General features: G+C 40.7%; 1 long non-coding RNA gene and 1 pseudogene across 1 annotated transcript; one reads left to right on the top strand and one right to left on the bottom strand.

The window, feature by feature from the left end:
* The window catches only part of LOC105456023, a 60,479-nt pseudogene that overhangs the window by 32,574 nt on the left and 6,180 nt on the right, over positions 1 to 21,725 (top strand).
* Positions 1,470 to 2,591, bottom strand: LOC105455921. Its single transcript, XR_975179.1, has 2 exons — positions 2,364 to 2,591; positions 1,470 to 2,261 (listed from the first exon to the last, which is right to left on the bottom strand). It is a non-coding gene; the product is annotated as an uncharacterized LOC105455921 (long non-coding RNA).

The following is a 21,725-nucleotide window of genomic DNA, read 5'->3' as shown; positions in this document are numbered from 1 at the left end:
CCAAATTGTCGGGCTCTTGCGATTTTTTATAAAGTCAATTCCACGAGAGTTGATTTTAATTCATAAGAGAGCGAGAGACAGAGAGATAGAGATAGATAGATAGATAGATAGATAGATAGATAGATAGTTAGAGAGAGAGAGAGAGAGAGAGAGAGAGAGAAGTAGATCTTTAAAATTTTTTAAAAATCTTGAAAAAAATTACAAAATTAATTTTTTTTGAAAATTAAATTTTTAACTGCTTATTTAATAATAAATGATGCAAAATCTTTCGCGCGTGCTTTATTATAAAACATTTTAAATTCTCTCTTTTCTCTTTTTCTTTTTTAAGATAGAGAATATAAGAATCTTTTCAAAAAGATCTAAAAGAGTTTAAGATTATGTTTAGAGGTTGTACTTATTTATTTACAAATTAAATTTGCAATAAATAATAGATATATGTATTATTTTCACTTGTAAATTACGTACAAGTCTTTTATTCGAAAATTTATTTTTAATTATGAAATATGCAATTAAATTAGCGTTGAGGTAAGAAAACAGATTTATGAGAAATTATTATGATGTATACACTGTAAACACACGAGAAACAATTCAAAACAAGGTTCGCAAGCGGCAAAATACATAGTGTTTTAACCAGAGCAAAGAAATATTGTTTTCCGCGTATCTTTTTATTTACATTTTCTCGTATTTTTCCTGGAACCCTTTAACCGCCTCACCAGGTGAAACTTTTCTAATCCGCGGCCCTCGGGATAGCGGCGGAGACGAGACCCGGGGAATCTCGGGGCGTTTCCGCATCCCGATGAAAAACACGAGATTCCGTTACGTACTTACACGCCAACGTCTCGTCGAGGCGTTTTCGGCGGAGGACGGCCGCACACCGGGCGCTCCGCGGGGCTGTGAAAAGTTTCCTCGTCGCGCTGGGAACACGATCAGGCGATACATCGCCGGTACGTGCCGTGTATATCGAAACGGCCGTCGGTTAACGTCGACTCTCGTGCATACGCGAACACATACTCTGAAACACATACGCGCGCGTATCATGTATTAACACACACGACGAAGACGTAGCGCTCGCACGTGCGCGCACGGTTTTGTACTGCACTCGCGGACCGCATCTACGTAAAGAGGCCCTTATGCTAGAGATACCTACCTCGATACTACCCAAGTATCGGTGAAAATAAAGTATCAATAATTTATACCGATACGCAATGATCTATTTTCAATATTAATCACATATCGATACTTGGAAAGCAATGTCAAGTAGAAAATAATAATACGTTTGAAACGCTATAAATAAAGAACATGTATAAATTTTTCATCAAGTATAGTTTTTAAATATCTTTTACGTGTTAATATTTTTGACATTTAAATTATTTATTCTACTCGTTATCGCGCTATTTTTCACATTTACATATTTTCTTTTTGCTTTACTATGAGCAATTTCTTGACTACAAAATATAGAAGCAGTAATATTAAGCATGTTGTCATTTTTATTAAATTTTAGTATTTTTAGCTATACTTTCTATAATATGAATTACCAGTAATCAAGAGCAAAACCGGTGATTTTTAATATCTCGCGCTTATGGATGCGCACGTCGCGGTCTTCTGTCTTTTCTTCGCCATTCTCCCCATGTCCCCTGCGTCTCCTCCGGAAACAATGCGGCGTCTCTGTTGGAGTAGTCGTGTGGAAAATTCGGGCGTTGCGTTAAGTGGCCACCTAGGCGCGGGTCTCTTTTTTTTCCACCGCGATGTTTCTCCTCGGCTTTAAACGGGACGATACAATGGCGCGAACTCGCTGTCTTGTTTCTTCGTCCTGCCATCTGATTCCCTCGGTCTTCTCTGGCCCCCTTTCACTTCTCCACGTTATACCTACCGCGTTCCGCAAATCACATTAGCGTCAGACGCGTAACTTGTTTTCCTGTTTTGCAACAGTCAACGCTGCAACGACGCTTTGCAACGAATATACCAGCCCGAACTTATACGCGGCGCTTCCCGTCGCTCGCGATTTCGGGCTGCATTCGAATCGAATGCACCATTCTTCTTGCACGCGCGGGTCACTCGACCTCGTTCGACCCTCTCACTCCCGCGTCCCCTTCACGTGCTTTGGTGGCTCCGACGAATTCGGAATGTCACGTGCTAGATTGTATCTGCTTGCGCAACCATCGCGCCGCGTCGCCTGGCTCCGTGACTATTTCATGCGTGAAAGTCGCGATGGCGCATGTTAGTCACATAATAATGTTGAATATGAAACGGGCACAATGAGCCTAACGGAGACAAGAGGAGTCTTATATATAAATATACGTATATACGGAGTGTATGATTCACGTAAGCAACTTCGACTGAGTGGTGAGATAAAACATGCGTACAGTTAGTCAGTTGAAGACCTTGGAGCAAGCAATCTTAGGCCAGGTGTTGCAACCGGTATAATTTTGATGAACTCATGTTCCAAAGACGTACACGTATACAAGTGCGTTTTATGTTTATTCACGAGAATAAAAATACGGCAATTGGCATGCCAAGTAGATTTGCCGTACTCACGACATTCAGGATTGCACTCATCGAAACGATTATCTCTCTCAAACTATTGATCCGACCGGCTTGAACGGCCTAAAGCAATAAAAACAGACGTGTTTATTTACAACGCTTGTTTATTTGTCGGTTAATATAACATCGGAATACGTATATTCTGGGAAAAAATCGTTTCCTCTAAGCTAAAATTGCTGGCATGCTTTTCACGGAAATTATTTACACCTAACAATGAAATAAATGTCAAGTATTTAACTAATCTATGAAGTCATGCTTCTGAAAATTTACATTTACACTTGTACATATTATTTATCTTTAATCTGCACGGTTAATAATGTAAGAGATGTATATTCGTTTATGTATAATTAAAAAATGCAATAAAATTGCATCGTTATCGCTTACACGAATAGCCGGATATCGATGAAAGATAATGATATCTAATTAGCTAAATTCGAAGATAATAAGCAAGACGTGCACGTTAATCGGTTCTCGTTGCAATTTCCGATACTTTCAGCGCGCAAACGTTCGCCTACGCTTCAGCCATAACGGATTAATCGCGGGACTGACTAGCGCGTTTCGAAATTCACGTCCGTGACCTTTACCGAAGTCCGCTTCGTGTATATCGGCACTTTTTTCACTCAGATTTACTTTTATCCACTTCCTATACCTTTCTCTGTTGCGAGAAATATTCACCTCATACCGTGTATCTTGAAACACGGAATCTCGCACGAGGTCGTCTATGCATGGGTGCTCATGGAAATATTTCCAACGCTATCTTGCGCCGTCTAAATTGCATGTTCACAGCTTGCACGCATAAAGTCGAGGTATATTGCTAAAAAAAAAATCAAGGTTACTTTCGATTCATTTACTTTCACGAATATGACACTTCAATTTGCTGAAGCCGTTGCTATATTACTTTCATTGCTTTGGCTTAGGATTTTCCCTACAATATTATAATCGATAATATATACACACACGGAGAGAATTTTTTTTTTTAATTTACCCTGCAAATCATGTTAATTGTGGTACAATATAATATTAAGGTAAATTTTACTGTGCACTACAATAAATTTTACTATGCAACAATCAATAAGATTTTACAGTAAAATTTATTGTAGTGCACAGTAAAATTTGCCTAAATACTATATTGTCCCACAAGTAATTTGCAGGGTATATTAAAAAAAAAATTCTTTCCATGCATAAAACATCATCGGCTTATTACCGACAGATACGCGATTATGACTTGCGCTAAAATATTGCTGTTTTTTCGTAAATAATTGTTATATATATATAACAATTATTTACGTTTGTTATATATATATATATATATATATAACAATTATTTATGTTTGTTATATATATATATATAACAATTATTTACATAAATATATATAGTATTTCTAAGCGAATACCTTTAGCGAATCTTATAATTCTTTTAACCTTCTATGTAATTGTATTTAAAAGTTAAAACTTATGTTTTATTTTAATCGAATAAAATTAATACTTTGGAACAGTCAATATTAATTTTTGAATAATTTTCAAACAGCCGAATTATATCTATCCGTTTCATGTAAATAGAAGAGCAAACGTCTAATATTTGAACATTTTATTCTTTTTGCTTTAATTGCAGAAGTATTAATTTGATATTAGTTTCACGATTAAATTATAATTAAATCTGTACTTTATTTAATTATTATATATTGCCTGATCAAAGTGTGACAGATATACTTAATTCAGAAAGTTAATGACTTTTCTAAAGTTGCAATATACAATAAGAAACTTCTACGTAGTATCATTTCGCCTCGCAAAATGCACTATCAGAGTGCTCATAAATTACGTATGAAAAGTGCTGCAATTATTTCTGCGTTGTACTTCTTGCGGGCCCGCACTCACATGTCGCCTGCGTTATCTCTCTTAATTTCTCAAGATGTCTGACGAACGATTGCATATTAATATGCTCGGAGGAGACCTTGCTGGTCTCCATTCACCGAGTACTGGATTCGATTCGCACGGCCGTGTGGCACCACCGGAAACCTCTTTTTCTCATGCAAACGACCAATTAGCCGTACGTGCCTTCGCGATTGAGTCACGATTACTCGCGAGGACTCGCGTCGACGGTGACGACGACGACGACGACGACGAAGATACAGCGACAGCGACGACGGTGATGACTACTCGAGCGAGCGTGCGTGTATATACACTCGTGCACTTCGCTGCACGTACGTATAACGCACGCGTTGTATGCGCTGAACGATGCAATTGTGCAATCGGCGGTGTCGAGCGCACGTAGCATCCGGTGAGTAATCTTAGACAGTACGCATAGTCACGCGGCGCAACCGCAACGGACTGTCGAGAGGGGAATAGAGGGAAAAGAATTACGATGTTTTCCCCTCGATAAGCCCCCGGCCGGTCACCCAGCTCACATAACTCGATTCGCGTTTCTACATTACATGTATCGAGTTTGCTTCTCTTTGAACGAAAGAACGACGCGCGATTTTCCACGTCTTGCGCCACTTTTCATTCCTTTGTCCCAGATAGTCCTTTGACCTTTTGCGTTTTGTCGGGCGGACCGCGTAATTCTTTCAAGCAATTCGGTGCAGCAAGGACAACGTCGGGAACGGTATATATATATATATATATATATATAGGTACATCGTCATTATCGACATCTATATACCGGCAATTTGCCGGGTAAATTATTATTTCGGCGTGAATGCTAATGTCGTATTGATGCGGGGAGGCATCGCGCGTTGTATCGCGTGAGAGAGATCCTTGCGCGACGCAAAAATTCATGCAGCGCGAGGTAGTATCGCGGCGCACGCACGTGCAGCTGATAATTTGTGGTTCGCCTGCAGCAACGCGGTCTTATACCGCGGCTTCCCCGGGCCGCTTTCAAAGATGATACTGCGCGCGCGAACGCACTTCTCGCGCAACTCGTTACCTGCCCTCATTCGTTTGGTCAGTTCGGAGTACGGGCGGAAAAAAGAAGCGAGCGGGCGAAAAAGAAAAACCGGCATGCCGTCGTTAAGCAATTCCACGTACGATTATTAACGACGACCCACGCCGATATTCTCGCTTCGTTCGCGCGATGAACGACAACAGTGAGGATTCCCACAGACTCGAATTTAATTTGAAGCAATTTTTAGACGGAACTTCTTCTCGCGTCGTCTCTCGCGCCGGCCCAGCGTAACGACGACGGTGCTGCGACGGTGAAAAGAAATCGCTTTTGCGCATCGCGCGAATACGTGCGCAATAGTTCCGCGAGTGACCGGTTACGCCAGCGGTCACGTACTTCGATTATAGGAAATCACGGCGCGGGTATAATATCCACGCGCACCCGTGGACCACGATGCGTTTATGAACGCGAATTAACCGCTTCGTATTTTTACAGCCGGAAACGATATCATCCCGTTATAAGCGCGATTTAATATATTTCAAGCGCATTACTTACTTGAGTGTTAATATCTCGCCGTAGGCTATACGCGTATTACATCGAGATGAATTACAACTCGTAATTGCGCTGCAGTACAGATATACACGCGCGCGCGCAGGATATCTTGCAGTAGGGTATCTTATAATTGTAAGTATTATAGGCGAATGAAATCCGTGATGAAAAAAGATTCCTTTCTCGAAGATGTTCTTCTCGGTGCTTCCATAAAGGATATTTTCTCCGCGCATCTGTTATTAAAATTTAGATCTTCTTTAGTCGTCTCACAATCGGCAACATTGATTGCATACTCTTTGGTGAGTCACACTGTGGCAGCGTAGATATAACACGTATATACGTGTATACGTGTAGCCACGTTGCACGCGGTGTTTGATCCGAAAGACAATTGCGGCACAGCATAACATTGAAATTCCTAATACGCATAGCTGACTCGCGTACACCGCATACCTAGCGTCGACAAATAGCAACAAAAGTATTGAGTAAAACGAGATTGCACGCGAGCACGCCGACGTGAATATTTCAAGCATTCGTGACATAGCACAGCCGATATATATCCGAATCGCAAATCTCAACGTTATTTAGACGCATTTTTTTGAGTACTTTCGTATTGATTATGCATGTATATCCGCCGTGTACTCTATCTACTAATTCGACGGATAGTCTAACAGGATTTCCGTATAATTAACATTTGCATGAATGTTGTTAATGCATGCTGGTACTTGCAAATCTGTGTCCGCGGAACATCATTCATTGGCGCACACATAATGGCCACCGGAGAGAGAGAGAGAGAGAGAGAGAGAGAGAGAGAGAGAGAGAGAGAATTGTACGGCCACAAGAGATAACAGTACAACCATAGATATTTCTGCGTGAGTTGGAAGAAACTTTTAGTGGCGAGCTTAATCTCAGTTCGTACGTGTCAACTGTTGCACGATAAGACACGAAAGCTTACGATAGACGACCGTACGATTGTTTAGAGATTGGTACGTGCGCGCGAGATGCAGCTGCATGCAGCATGCACACGAGACCGCACATGTCACAAGTTATATGCAAACTGACACACTTTTTTCAACCAACAGTCTGCAACTGCCATGTTTGCGACCCTCGTCAAACGAAAGATTACAGATATTCATTGCGCATTTTGCGACAGAAATTTATACTTCATTAATATATTCAATTGACAAAATGTATGTTTGTTTTAATTATATTTTATTTTATCTACCGTTCTATATTTATATATGTATATTTATTATTGATATTACTTTTAAATTTTGATATTTACATTTACTATGTTTTTTAAATATTTTTTATCTATATCTAAAGAGATTTTATCACGTATACATAATTATATTATGCTAATCTTAACTTTCGTTCTCATCGATATTGCAAAAGATACGATATTTTAATGTATCAAAGAATTTCTTTATTTAACAATTTTCTTAGCAATTGCGACGCAACGCGCGTTTTAGAATGCGATATGCAGAAAGCAAGGATGTAAAAAGAGGTTGAAGCTGTTACGAAGCGATTGTATACATGCACACAATCGCCGTAACGATAACGACGCTCTCATGGCGATACGCAGGCGGTTATCATTAAGACCACTAGTCTTAAAGAACAGAAAATGTTTTCTTGCCGTGCGAGAGATGTTGTTTGCAATTACGATCGCGCGCCTTTTCGTCGGGTCGAAAGGAATTCGCGCTTATGTAATTGTCGACGAAAAATAATCATGATCGTGTGTCGCGCGAATTATCACGTTTGCGATTCAGAGACAGATGTTGATTTTACTGTCGCCAAGGAACGCAAGATCGTGAGATACGCACAGCTTACGAGAAAATTTTGGCCGGTCGAAAAATAATGTGGGTTAATTATACATGTACGAAAATTATCACCTTAATTAATTGCTGGGATTGCATACTCATTTGCAAGCTAAGGACAGAATTGGCGACAATTATATGAAAACGTGTACGGGGAGCGTATAAAGATGTAACGATCTTTGAAAGCCAGTCAGGTTTTGCTTTCGCACGTGGTGCACGTGCATAAGTTGATAATTTCGTAATTGTGACGGGAAATATACACATGTTAATAACCGCGTTATATTTTAAATACGATAATACAGCTTCGAGCGGTGAGAGATTCGTTATATAACAAACACGTGTTGTATGTGTGGTTGTAGTAACAGTTGATTCATACTTTATAGGTACTGAGTTTGTGCCGAGTGACCTACTGACAGTTTGTGTGCTAAAAATAACCTGACATGTATCTCTCTTATATTGTACAATGTATAATGCATAATGACGAATTTTTTTTCCACTTTCTTTTTTGGATTGTAAAGTGACGTCATCGGATTCGCAATTTGCTCGTCGCATTACCGCATCTTAAACGATCACTCTTAAAAAAATTGGTATTGCGCAATTTCAGCGATCCATCTAATTACGCAATTTAAATCTTTATGCGATACGTGCTTACTATCAACATTAATTGGAAGCAAACTGAATGTCGTTGGAAGTTTCGGGAGATTTCAATTACACGGCGCGATGCAGGACATACCTATAATTTTCGGTAATCTCGTTTCATTGACAGTGCCTCGTATAATTTTTCTTGATGATACCTTACACGTATCTCATATTCTCAGAAATAATCTGGATAAATGGATATTAGTTCCGAGATGAAATGAATGTCTTTATATAACGCCCCGAGTCATTTCTGTTCATAAAAATATTCTTGTAATAGTCATTGCAGCGGTGATTCATAACTCGCACAGATCGTATGATCGACATTGATATTTCCGGTACGAGAAAGATGAGTCAATCTGTTTGTCATTTTACAAAAGAGATCGGTAAAATGTTAACATTTTTTTATTTGATGATGAATGATTAAACGTCACGTTACGTGATTGCTATATGATTTGCATGAGCTTACGTAATTTCATATTTCAAAACAATTTCCATTTTAGAGCTATAAATGTTATAATTGGAATTAGCATGGTAAATGAATAGTATGTGATTGTTTACATGGATGCATGTTATTAACTACTAACATGTAATCAACAACGCTTCGAAATTATCATTCTGAGGCATAATTACTAAAATTACATATATTATCGTAACGATTCAAGAATGGATTGACAGATAAATTTTTATTTTTTATTATTTTTGTGGATTTTTGTGTATTTATTTGAAGTTTCATTGCATCATAAAAATTGTTTTGAAAAAAAACCTGTTTTAATGCAATTATGCAGTAAAGGTTTTATAATTCTCGCGATCTCGCGTGCACGAAGCGAACTAAATCATTCCATGAAACGTTAGCCATGGCTTTAAAATAAAACATATCTGGTAACTATGTATATAAAAAAAAATCTAATCGTCTTTTCTCACGTTCTCATTTCGATCAAGGATAGATTTACTTAGCGGAAACAACGTGCGATGGACATTCTTATGCGATAGACCGTAAAGATAATACGCGAGAGACAAGCTTTGACAAGCAAGTTATATAACGATCTGCATGATTATAACTATTTAAACCGGAATATATTTGAATCGATTAGAAAAGCTGACGTAAATAGAACAAAGCGTTGAGAATAGCTTTGTCCGTAGATACGGGTAACTTTTAGGTACACATACGTACATAAGAGTTCCCTCCATCATCCTCAGTAGCACTATCCGCATTGAAAATGCCAATTTCGCAAATTGTCTCGTGTCGTGTCCGACATACATAAACGGCCGTAGCCGGGTATCAAACGCGATATGTTTCCATCTGGTCTCATTGGATTTGTTGCGCACCGATGCGTCCCCCGGTGTGCGCTCTACTGCTTATTATACCGTTCCTCCCAGGTGGAGCCTCTTTTACGGTCTTCAGGATATGGCATCGGTAGTCGACCGGCGGAACAAATGCAATCAAGACGAGGCAACCATTCGGAGACGTGACTTCGGCGCGCGTTTCGACGGCGTCGACGCTCGCGTCGGCTATACGTGTCGAGTGATGGTGATGCCGACGCCGCCGCCACGACCGCCGCGCACCGCCGTCGCCGTCGCCGTCGCCGTCGCCGACGCCGTTCATCGCGGGGAAATAAATTCGCGGGACGGACATCGTCATCTTCCTCCATCATCAATTCCATTCCGCGCGCGCACGCCCGATGCTCGCAGTTCCAATCAGGCAAACGCACGTCGTTCATCCGTCGAACGCGTATCCGCGTTTATCGCCGGGACAACTCGGCCACGCTCGAGGGAAAACCAATTTGCAAATAGGTCCGTTAGGATATGCGTAGGGTTAACCGGCGTCGGATTGGATTCGCGTCCGTCGTGACACGTATACGCGGAACCCTATCGCGCAATATAACGGTATCCGGATGAGAATCCGCCCGTCGTTCACGTCGAAGTACTAATTAGCCGTCCGTACGTCGCACCCTTTTCGTGCTCGCGACTGTGATGACACATGAGTTATCGATCGATCGCGATACTTTAGCGGAACGTCAGGGGATTAATGAATAAACAGTATTAGCGACCTTTAAAAGCAAATCGGTATAACTTTGTTATAAGTTTTAATTTTCCGTTTTGTATGAAATAATTATATTAAAATTAAATACTATTTATGAAAAGAGATTATACATTGTTACATATCTATTTTAACAAGTTTTAAATAATCCTGTCTTAAAAGGATATTTATAAAAGATATATTAAATTTATTAAATATTATAATTAGAATATATGTATATCAAATTCTTACATTTACAAAGATTCACATATAAGAAAAATTTTACTTCTTTTGACACGCAAATGCGTAAATCAAATAGAACTACTTTGCAAATAGAAACGCACAAATGCGCTCTTATCATTTATGGTAATCGTGGAAAGACGAAGTAACGGTTGCGCAACGCATCCTTCGTCGGTTTACCAACAATAACACTCTAGTCTATTAGACAATCACATCTGAAAAATTACGACTACTGATTACTGGAATACACGATTGTAATGTTAAGCAAGCAAATCTACGTGACCGCCGCGCCGACAAGACAACGTTATTGACTTCGATAATTTTTTGAATGCTTTTCTTGGCATCGAAATCTGTTTGATCGGATCGGCATCTTGAAAATTTATACGTCCTACATGCGCATATTGTTTACACAGTTTAATAAGCGAAAGCAACGTTTCTTATCGTAACTTTGTAGTCGGCGATAAAGCGCTTGAGCGATGGAGAGGTATTTGCAATGCGCGTGCGATAAATTAGACGCGCTGGAATACTAATGAGTTTGCGAAAGACCCGTAACCGCGTCAGAAAGAAATCGACACGTTTTAACTCGTCGGTTTACCCGTAGATGTTTTCTTTCGATTTTCTACCTTCCATCTCTCCCCGTTGTTAACCGACACCCCTTAATTGCACGACTCGACACACTTCTTACAAATTGCACAACATGCACAGCGCCACGGTCGCGGTTTTGCATTTACGTAACTGCAGTTTCATTCATGCCTCTTGACCCGGGCACGAACACAGAAAGAAATCCGTGTCTCGTAAATCGACGTAACCGCGGCAGCTACGTGAAGAATTCTCTTAAGGCGGAATCACGCTGCCGTCTGTACGGAATGGACGAATAAACGAACGAAGGGAATTCGGTTAGTATGTACGGAAGAACGAACGAGCGAATGGGTTCAATTTGGTCGAACACATTAGTCGAGTTTCCCTTCGTTCGGCCGTTTGTCCGACGGTACGGTATAGGTCTACTTTCGCATTTCAACCGTACGGATAGTTTTTATTACTCTCGAGCGATACCGCTTTTCGTTTTCGGCCCCTTTATCCATACGAGCAAAATCACTCGTCGTCCCTTTCGTGCCACATGGATTTCCACACAAATGCGGAAACGCGGTTTCCTCCTCTGGTCAAAGCGATATCGCGATGCGTGTTGACATCTGCATCCGCCCTTGCATACCGCGTTTAAATACATCGTATGATGTAAACATCCACCAGAGCTAAATATGAATCGGATAAAGACCTTTCTCTTTTATTTCTGCAATATTTTTCGATGTATATTATACTTAAACGTACGTTACTAAATTAATAAAAAACGTTATTATTTGAATATTTTCTAAGACTTATTGCAGTTGATATACTTTTACTAATTGAATTTGTACAACATATTCTATATTTTTAACTTTAGCTATCGACATTTATTTTATTTTAGATAGCATTTTATTTAATTTTATTGCATTCGTGTTTTTGTGTATCTAAATATTAATCTTATTTTCTTGTTTTTTTCGTCCGTGTAAATTTTTGTGGGAACTTCAGTATTTTACATGAAAAAACAATTTTTTTCTATTCTGTATTATTTTTCTCAGTAACGCACTGAAACATTGCGGACATTTCGAATGGCAAACAGATTAATGTTTTTCTACATATATCTTTCGTAATCTTATGCGCAAAAAAAGGGATAGCGGATTGAGCGATTTGTGCAGATCGGGCAGCGACGTACGTTCGCTCGGATTACTCCGGTTTCCTCCAGGATGACATAACCGTTGCGAATCAATTACGCTGGGAGCTCAGTGAAATCGCTCCTGGCGTAATACGGTTCAAATCGACTGTGGACATTCGCCGTTCTGACATGAAGGCGCCAAAAGCCGATCGCATAATGCGTACACAAGCGAACCGATCCCAACGCACACAGGCGTATTACGCATACACGCACTATGCACTCGCGTGATATCCTTGAGCCAAGCGCGAGGCCCGGGTATAGTCGCCAAATATTTACCAGCATATTTCGGAGATCGTTAATATTGGCTCTCGCATTCCCCCGTATTGATCTCGCGTGAATTATGTAACCTAAGGGCCGTATCACTTGATGGGATCGGCAGTTAGAACGAACTGGCGTTATCCCCCCCGGAACTGGGTCGGAAAGAAACGTAACGATCGACTGGATCGAATATTAGATTAGACCGCGTGAGGCCTACCAATGAACTGCGCTATTTGCCAGTCCATATGCAAATGTTTATTGCAACGATACATTTTCGCGCACTATCTCTAAGCGTTTAATTTACAATCGATGACATTTCCTTAATTGCCGATGTGGTAAATGACGCGACGTAATTAGATCTTTAATAATACACACGATATTGAGGACGGTAAATATTTAGAATCAGGAAGCGCGCACGCGCGCGCGCGCGTGCGTGCGTGCGTGTATGTGTGTGTGTGTGTGTGTGTGTGTGTGTGTATGCAGCGGAATGGTGTAGAAGATCATAGCGCGCGATAACGATCGAGCGAGAGACGCATTTTTAGATGGGATTGCGGATCTGAATATTTAAGTGGAGTTAATTAAATACGTTGAAATTGCTTCATTAAACGGGAGTAATCTACGATATAATAATCCGTTCCTCTTAAGGGGTAGGAGAGCGCGAAACTTTCTGTCACTGCCAAGTCGCTCGTCGGGATTCATCTTGAGAATATCTCCGACGTCGGTCCTCTCAGAATTTAATAACGTTCCCTCGGAAAGTTCTTTAATCGCGCACGCGCGGCATTGAAACGGCGCGATTAGCAATTACGAAGAGATTTTTCCCTCTGTCACGTTTCTCAGCTCCCATGTACTCATTTTCAGTTCCATCTGAGTAAATTCGTTTCGTCGGCGCGAATCCTTTGTTTCCAAGTCTTCTTTTTGCCGCTGCTATTCACAATGATACCGTAATGAAAGTTCATTTCCTCCCTTTACATGCTATTCCGAGGTTTGCCGTTCGTATAATTTAGCGTATCAGAGGACATAAATATACCAACGTTAGAAATGTTTAAACTCAATTTTTGCACGAAAATGAAAAAGTTGAGAAAATCCGTGTTCGCACCTGCGAAGAGGCGCTGTTCTCTCCCGAGCTATGAATACATATATGCACGGTCCTACCACCCAACAGTTAAGTGTTTTTAATTAGGAGCACTATGCTAATTGCCCGGAGGACATTAACGGGACCATGCAGACGGTTAACGTGCTACTACGCGCTCGTACCGATCCCGCTACAGTCTTGTAACCGACGCGAAATGAGAAAGAGCGGGGCGTGCAGAGGCAAAGGGGGATGGGACAAGAAGATGAAACGAGAAACTCTACTTGGAGGAGACGCAGGGAAACGAGCCCATGCTTGACGTTTCTTTATCACCGTTAAACCAATAATCAGGAAACACGGTATGGCTTGGTGTCAAGTGTTTAGACTAATATAAATATAAATAAAATATAAATAAAATATATGTCTATAAAATGTATATGTCAAGCCATGCCGGGTCTCTTCACGCGAGTCGTCGTAATTATTACACGCATTGAAAAGCTTACGAACAAAGACATAGAGAGAATTTGAAAATGAGCAGTGAAAACAATGTGAAAAATCCCGACGTAAACGGATTCTCGGTTTACGACATGACGATTGTCGCAGTTTTGTTTTTGCATTCTGTAATTAGCGATGCACTCAAATATCTGTTCCAATTTGAAAATATCCGAGTTATATATCATAATTATAATCCCGTAAATTTGGAAATCTCTTTTCGAGCGTTTCTCGGTGGAGCTTACCATCCGCGAGCTGTCTCGGACAATAAGAGACAAAACTTTTTATAGGCTTTTGTTGTTGTTCGCCAAGGATAATTCATTAATGAGTAATTGCGTTGTGCTGTTAGGAAAGCATGCTTGATATATGCGGCTGATTGCAAATTTATGTAAATGCAATTAAACAAATGTCGCAATCACGGGGTATAAAGGTCGACATAAAGCGTCGGCATAAATTACACGGTGGAGGCGCAAAAGTAAAGAAAAAGATGAATTAATGCGGTATGTTAAGTTTGCGCCGTGCCGAACAACGAGCACGCGAGTGTGTGGGCAAATGTGTGTGGTACACTTCGCGGGGCAGTAACTAACTCGTGACATTTATTTCAGTGGCTGTACAGTAACTTTATCCGTCTTTTTACCGGTCTCGTTCCGCCCCGCTCTTTTCCGTATTCCCTCAGGAGTGGACTCTCATTTTTCGTCGCGCATGGCGCGGCATAAATATTGACAAAAATATGTTCTGTCTCCCCCGAGCATATTTAATTACGTGATAAACACTCTGCCGGTGGTCACTTTCTTTGCAGAACATTTGCGCTGTTGACTCGTCCGGTATATGAAAATATTAAGCTTTAATATAATTGCTGCAAACATACGCGTATATATGCGGTGTACTTCCCTCAACGTAATCTGTCCCCGCTATTTAATTTAGAAGATTAAATACCTGTGACACTTGCAACGCTATAATAAAAGCAAAATTCACGGTACACGGTAGACGCACGTACACTCGCGCAAAAACATTCAAGGAATTAATATTTAATATAGTTTATATGTAGCATAAAATATGTATTTCAAAGTTGCCATACATATGTAGCTTGAAGCCTAGGAGTTAAAAATTCTTTGTACAAATGATATCAGAAAACGATTGCACTGATAGTATTCTGTGATTATCACACAGTGTACGTAACATCGCAGAATACTATATCATGGTATAGACATGACGATGTAAAGATAGCAGTTATCACAAAAGAACTCACTTATTACAAAAATTTCTTTATGAGAGAATGATTGAAGAATTAGCACATGATACGTATGTGTCACATTCATCATTGTACCTTAAAAATTTACGTATTCAAATTCTTTCAATCTATTATTCATTAGATTTTTTTAATGTTATTTTATTCACTCCTATAAGTTTACATAACAAATTATTACATTCTCATTAGATTAATTATTTGTTTTGATCTCAGCAAATGAAAGAATAGCAAAAACGCCTCATGAATATGACGATTGAATCACGCGATAAGGGTATTGCAGAAAAATAAAGATTGAGCCATGTATATATTTTATTTCGACAGTCAATGATCATTATTTTCGAAAATTAGTGTTATATCGTGATATGAAGAGAATGCTGTTCCACCTGCTTGTTATTCTCGCCAAGTTCGTTAGTAATCGTCCGCATCCTCTCCCATTCGTCCGGTTCGCGTTTCGATGTGGCCTGCATATCCCGCATTCCGACATTTTTTTTATAATTACGGATCTGGGGGGGTTTCGTAACCCGATTAATACCGTTCGTTAAGGATCGTGTCGTGCGGAAAGCGGCGGAAACTGTGTAATGCAGGTAATCGAGTCGGCCCGATGAACGACGGCCACCGAAGTAACCGTACTCATCGGCGTTCGCTAATGACACTCAATCAGCGCGCATTAAGTATGCGCCGTCACGGAGTGCGCCTTGATTATTTCCCGCGCGATTTGCACGCACCTACCTAGAGAACACCACCGCGTCGGTGTAGTTAGACAGGTAGGTACCCTGCACTTTGTCGCGGAGACAGTGCACGCGCGTGTTAATTAATTGCGAACGAATGCACGCGCGAGGACGCGCGTTCGCCGAGTTGTCGCGTGCAGCAGTGGCGCATTGTGCCGGTGGATCTGGTTTCTCCGTAATGAGATGAATCATGGGAACTACGCGCGTACTCGCGCGCGTATTTCTACGTAGGTACACGTAGATATGTAGGATACGTACGTAACTTCGTAATACCCGAAACTGGACAGAATCGCGAGTTAGCGGCGGCGGCGGCGGCGGCAGCAGTGGCAGTAGCGGCAGCAGTAGCAACAGCAGCAGCAGCAGCTTCTGGCGCGGCGCGAATTGTTTCCACAGAACGATTCGACGCGGAAACTCTCCTTTCGCTCTGTAACTTCGTCTCGTTAATTAACGTAATCCGAATCGCTCAAGGCAAGCAGCCACGCTTTAGCCATTTCGCGATACGTGAAGATTGGTATCGCGCTATACGACGAGGCAAAGAACATGGATCTACAGCCTTTAATTACGTGACATAACGGTACGTCAACGCATTTGTCAAGTGACGCGAAATGATAAGGTACGCCGAAAGTTAATATTGTATAGTCCTTTTGATTAATCGCTAATTAATCGTATGGCGATGAATGCTCGCAAATTAAACGCAAATTAAGATTGACTTTGCTTCAATCTGTTTCGATCTATAGGCGATCTGTAAGCGATACAAAAAAAAAAGAACGAGTCAAAACAAAGCCAAAAGATTAAGTCTTAAATCAACGCCTTATTTATTCATAAGCGACGCTTTATTTTGTTTCGCAAATGATGGAATCACATTTTAATTAAGCACACATACTACGTATTGTCTACTGTCTGCATAGCAGTCACACTTAATTCTTGCGTATAATGATACAAATAATTGATTTTCTTTCTGACCTCGAAATGATGCTCGCATCGAACAAAAAAAAATAAAGCTACATACTGTCATTGCTTTCTACTGAGGAAGGAAGAACTGTTCACGGTTTCTGGACATATATACGACCGTGTTTTCATCATTTGTCGGAACTCGCCATGATCGAGCGAGCTCGAAAATTTATAAATCTCGATTATTTTTGCGGACAGAAACGCGGTTCAACTTCCGCCGGTGAGGAGGGTAGGAGGAAGGTAATGCTACTCTATTGCCGGCATTAAAGTTATAAATCCGATGTCCCGCACAGACGACAGGGCGATCCTGGCGGGATAATCCCGTAATCAGGCGATGCGAATAAACTTAAGAGTATTTCTAAACACTACCACTAACATATGCTGAAGGGTTAAAAGTAAAAAATCGAGCATCTCGAGAGGAAAGGAAGGATCCTCGGCACGACGGTATTTTCGCAGAATCCTCAAGGGAGCATCGAGGTCTTCTCGTTCAATCGAATTAAGTTAATTAAGGAAAGAGTAAGACGAGTAATGCGGTTAATACGAGGAGGCTTCTTTGCTCTGCATTCATCTCCAGCAGCCTTGAGCAAGTAACGCGCTCCAAGTTAGGAGGTAACACGTTCCTCCACTTTCCGAGCATCTCGTTCGCCGGCGTCGTTCTCTTTATCGCGACGACGCTTTTGCGAAGCGGCTGCGCGCGCTTCATTATATCGGCGCAGAATGATACGCGGAATAATAACGTAAAGAGCGAAACGCGCGCGGATTTCCGAGCGGCGAAACCCGGCATGGCGGCCCCGGGGGGAAACGTCGAGACCGATAATTGCTTTAATTCACGCAAATATGCGAACCGTGCATGGCCGCATCGTCAGCTGACTGCAGCGGCCGCCACGCAAACGAGCGTGTGTACAGGCGATATTAACTGCATTCTTTTTGGGCTTATAATGTCTCTTTTAAGTTGACGCGGGACATTTTTGCATTATGAATTTAAAGTGACATTAAGTGTTCCATTACTAAATAATTTTGTTCACTGTATTTAACGAGTTTTGGCTGTCGCAGACAGCTCGACGTAGCTGTACGAGTTTTTAACTTACCTTTCTCGGTTTAAATTATTACTTTTTATATTAAGCTTTTCGTCGAATAAGTGTAATAATTCCAACTTTATAATAATTTTAAAGTTATAGTTATTGTGGCCGATAAATCAATTCCTTCTGATTTTTATTAATTGTTAAATATTTAGATAATTTCTTTTTATGATTTTACGGATATACAACTTTGTCTACTAATATTAAATTTTTAACATCGGCTTTTATATTGCATTAATTTAAAAAATTTGTCCATCATTTTTTTATATGGGATATTGTATTACAAATATAATAATATGTATAAATATTCATTATTTCTATATTAATACCGTAAAATTAGTATCAGTAAATATTATTACGTGATATAAAATTTTTAATAGCTTTTATATATTACTTTACTTTATCATTTACTTTAGAAATTTGTTCATTGTTTTCTTTCATATAGGGTATTGTACGCAAATATATGTATAAATATTTAGACATTATTTCTACTAGACATTATTATTATAATATCATAAAAATCCGTAGCAGCTTTAGTCGTGTAAAGAAGCAACATGCTTCAATTATTTCTTCTAATTTTATATATATTATTGATTGTTATCTATCCTTAATCAAACCGATAATATTGTCTTGATCTCTGAAGTTGTCAGTACGTTAACGCGACAATCCGAGTTTTCTTGATTTTTCATGAATGCAGCGAGACGGCGAGGCAAACCGCCGTGGCACTTGTGATGCTTATTTCCCAGCCACTCTCGCGAACCGTCTCCCGAAGATTCAATCCAAATGCGCAGCTCCGAGATTCTCCTCCGCCGCTCGTCGGGAATGCCCGCGTTCTACGTGTGCGCGGGCTCGTTCCGGCATGTGCGACCGCAGCCTTCCGGCAGCTGAAGTAGCACCGTACTCTGCATTTTTATGGGCGCATTACATTATCCGCGCTGCCCGCGATGGGTAGAACGAAGTAAGCACCGAAACTGTCCCCAAAAGATACGTACGTGACGCGCGCGCGCGCGCGCGCGCGGTACGTCGAGCTCAGCATCTTAGGAATCCATCGAAGGCGAACCGAAGGAGTGCCTCGAATCTCTTATTGGAAATTTCGCCGATAACCGATGCTCCATTAAGGTACCACCGCGGAGAACGTGCTCGTGCGCGCGCCTGCGAGTACCTGCGCCCCATGCATAAATTAATGGTGCCCTCATGCTACCTCACGTCTCGCGGATTCGGTCGCCGGGATCGCAAGAACGTCGCTGAAGTAACCGACGACGAAGGGGGGGGGGGAGTTCATTCGGGCGCATCGTCAACATGCCCGCTTCGTCTCGAACTGCTGACACGTTTCTTCAGACACGTTACGGCCGAGTGATTAAAGCTTCTTTGACCGAGGAGAGCGACGACGGGGACCCATCGTACGATAATCTCGGTGTATCCCGGGAGCGTTCTCATTTATCGCGAGATGACTGCTGAAGTCTAATAAGGGAGCCGCGCGCGGTCTTTGCCGTCGCCAGACCCTTGATGAGCTTTAATTTACTCGCGTAGCTTACGGAATATAATAAATGCTGCTTCTCTTCTGGGGAGGGGGAGGGGGCAGTTAGCTTTGCCAGTCGTATTGCATACCGGCGGATAGATGTGCAGCATTCTGCAAACGACAGCCATTATCCTTTCATTTTATGAACTTAATGAGATGGATTCATTCGTAATACAACTATGGACGAATATAAAGCAGTTTGTTTTACAATCGGGATTACTATCGCAGTTTAATCGGACTTTCAATTCTTCGAGCTTTGAAAAAGGATAACGGCTGCTTTTCCTTCACTCGGTATGTCCCAAACATTCTCTAGTCCTGCATTTATATGTACCTGAAAAACTTTATATACAAGATTTAATATTTTTAATCTTGTTGTTTCTGCATTCTTACGAAATTATTGTGATACGACGGGCCACAATTTTTGCGCGATTTAATATACGCATATGCATGTACAAATGGAAGCATTATACGTTTTCTGTGCTACACACACATCGCAAAATGTACGACAGAAAATAGTCAGAAGGTTACAGAAACACCTTGATCGCAACACGATATTTATCGATCGTCTACAAAATTATTGAGATAACGCCGAAATAATGTAGTCATGTAGATACGCACTTCTGTCCACATTTATACCATTAATTTATCTTTTAAAATACACTACTCGAAATTTTTATTACTTTGTGAGTAATTTTTATTACTTCAAGAAAAGCGCAGTCCTTGAGATGTACGAGTATATAAATTCATAGAGCTCGTAATACTCTAGACGTAACGCGTACAGGCATGTGGATTTATTTATCGATTATTTCATTAAAAAGAAAAACTCCGTCAATCGTTAGTGCTTCGTTCTATATCTGTGGAATAGGGAAGTAAAAAGCGATCATGAATATCAGATGAGAAGTTTTTAAGAGGTGTAGCGTCATAGGCACGTCTTATTGCCGCGCGGCAATAATTTCACCGTGATGTTGTAAGTCGAGGCGTTGTAATATCCAGTTAAATCCAAGTCCCTTGTGAATCGCCTTGTGAAGAATAGGAAAAAGGAAGAGGAGAAATGTGCGATAGAAAAAGAGCGAGGTACGTAAATAATTTGCTCTCGCATATACGCGCTCACGGCTTTCGGTCATATTTCAAAACATGAGCCATCTCATTGAAAGCCACACAGGATTTCATGAATATCGTATTAGGATGGCGCGGTGGTCGTCCTACACGTCGTTTTAAAGGCCGACACTTGATTCGAACGTATGATATAGCGAGGCATTACGTCAACTCGGCTTATTTCGGGAACCGAAGTTACATTTCCACAGAGAATACGGCGCTGAAAGTGGGATAGACCCAGCGAATGTATTCGCGCGGTTTTGTGTCGGGAAAATCATGCCGTATCCGTTTTATCTTGCCGCGGCTTTCAGTCGATTTTCTTTACGTAGAGCGGCGGGGCGGTAACGACCGCGACTATCGAACAGCGCGCCGCACCGTCGCGCCTAAAACCCGTTATAAAAGCCGTGGACCGATTTCATTTTATCGCAACGTTGTCATCGGCGAATTACCGCGTAAACCGTCTGGACAGTGTTCGAGTGGATATTACGTTGGATCTGCAATAACTGTAAGCGTTTCAGGATTTATATTCGGTTCTCGAACCACAATATTGGACACAGTGTTTGTGCACGATTTGTTAAGCCCTTTAAACGCGCCGAGCAATGCTGCATGCGTTTTTGAAAGTGTCGAAACATACTCTTTTCGCTTTTATTAAAATTGAACGTTATTAATTTAGCACGAAATATTTTAATTTCTTTATGCAATAGATGATTAATTTTTATTATCACTTCTGATATCTTTTCATCAATGCTTAATTTCTTTTTGTTCAATTAATTGACGATATATTAACCAACTAGGAGCTATGAATGATTTTCTTTAAGATAAATTTTTAATAAGTTATGTATGTATATATATATATA

The sequence above is a fragment of the Wasmannia auropunctata genome, unplaced genomic scaffold (genome assembly GCF_000956235.1).
Source record: "Wasmannia auropunctata unplaced genomic scaffold, wasmannia.A_1.0 LD335828.1, whole genome shotgun sequence".
NCBI lineage: Eukaryota > Metazoa > Arthropoda > Insecta > Hymenoptera > Formicidae > Wasmannia > Wasmannia auropunctata.
The sequence above is the reverse complement of the archived record's forward strand: the minus strand, read 5'-3'. Positions and strand labels throughout refer to the sequence as shown.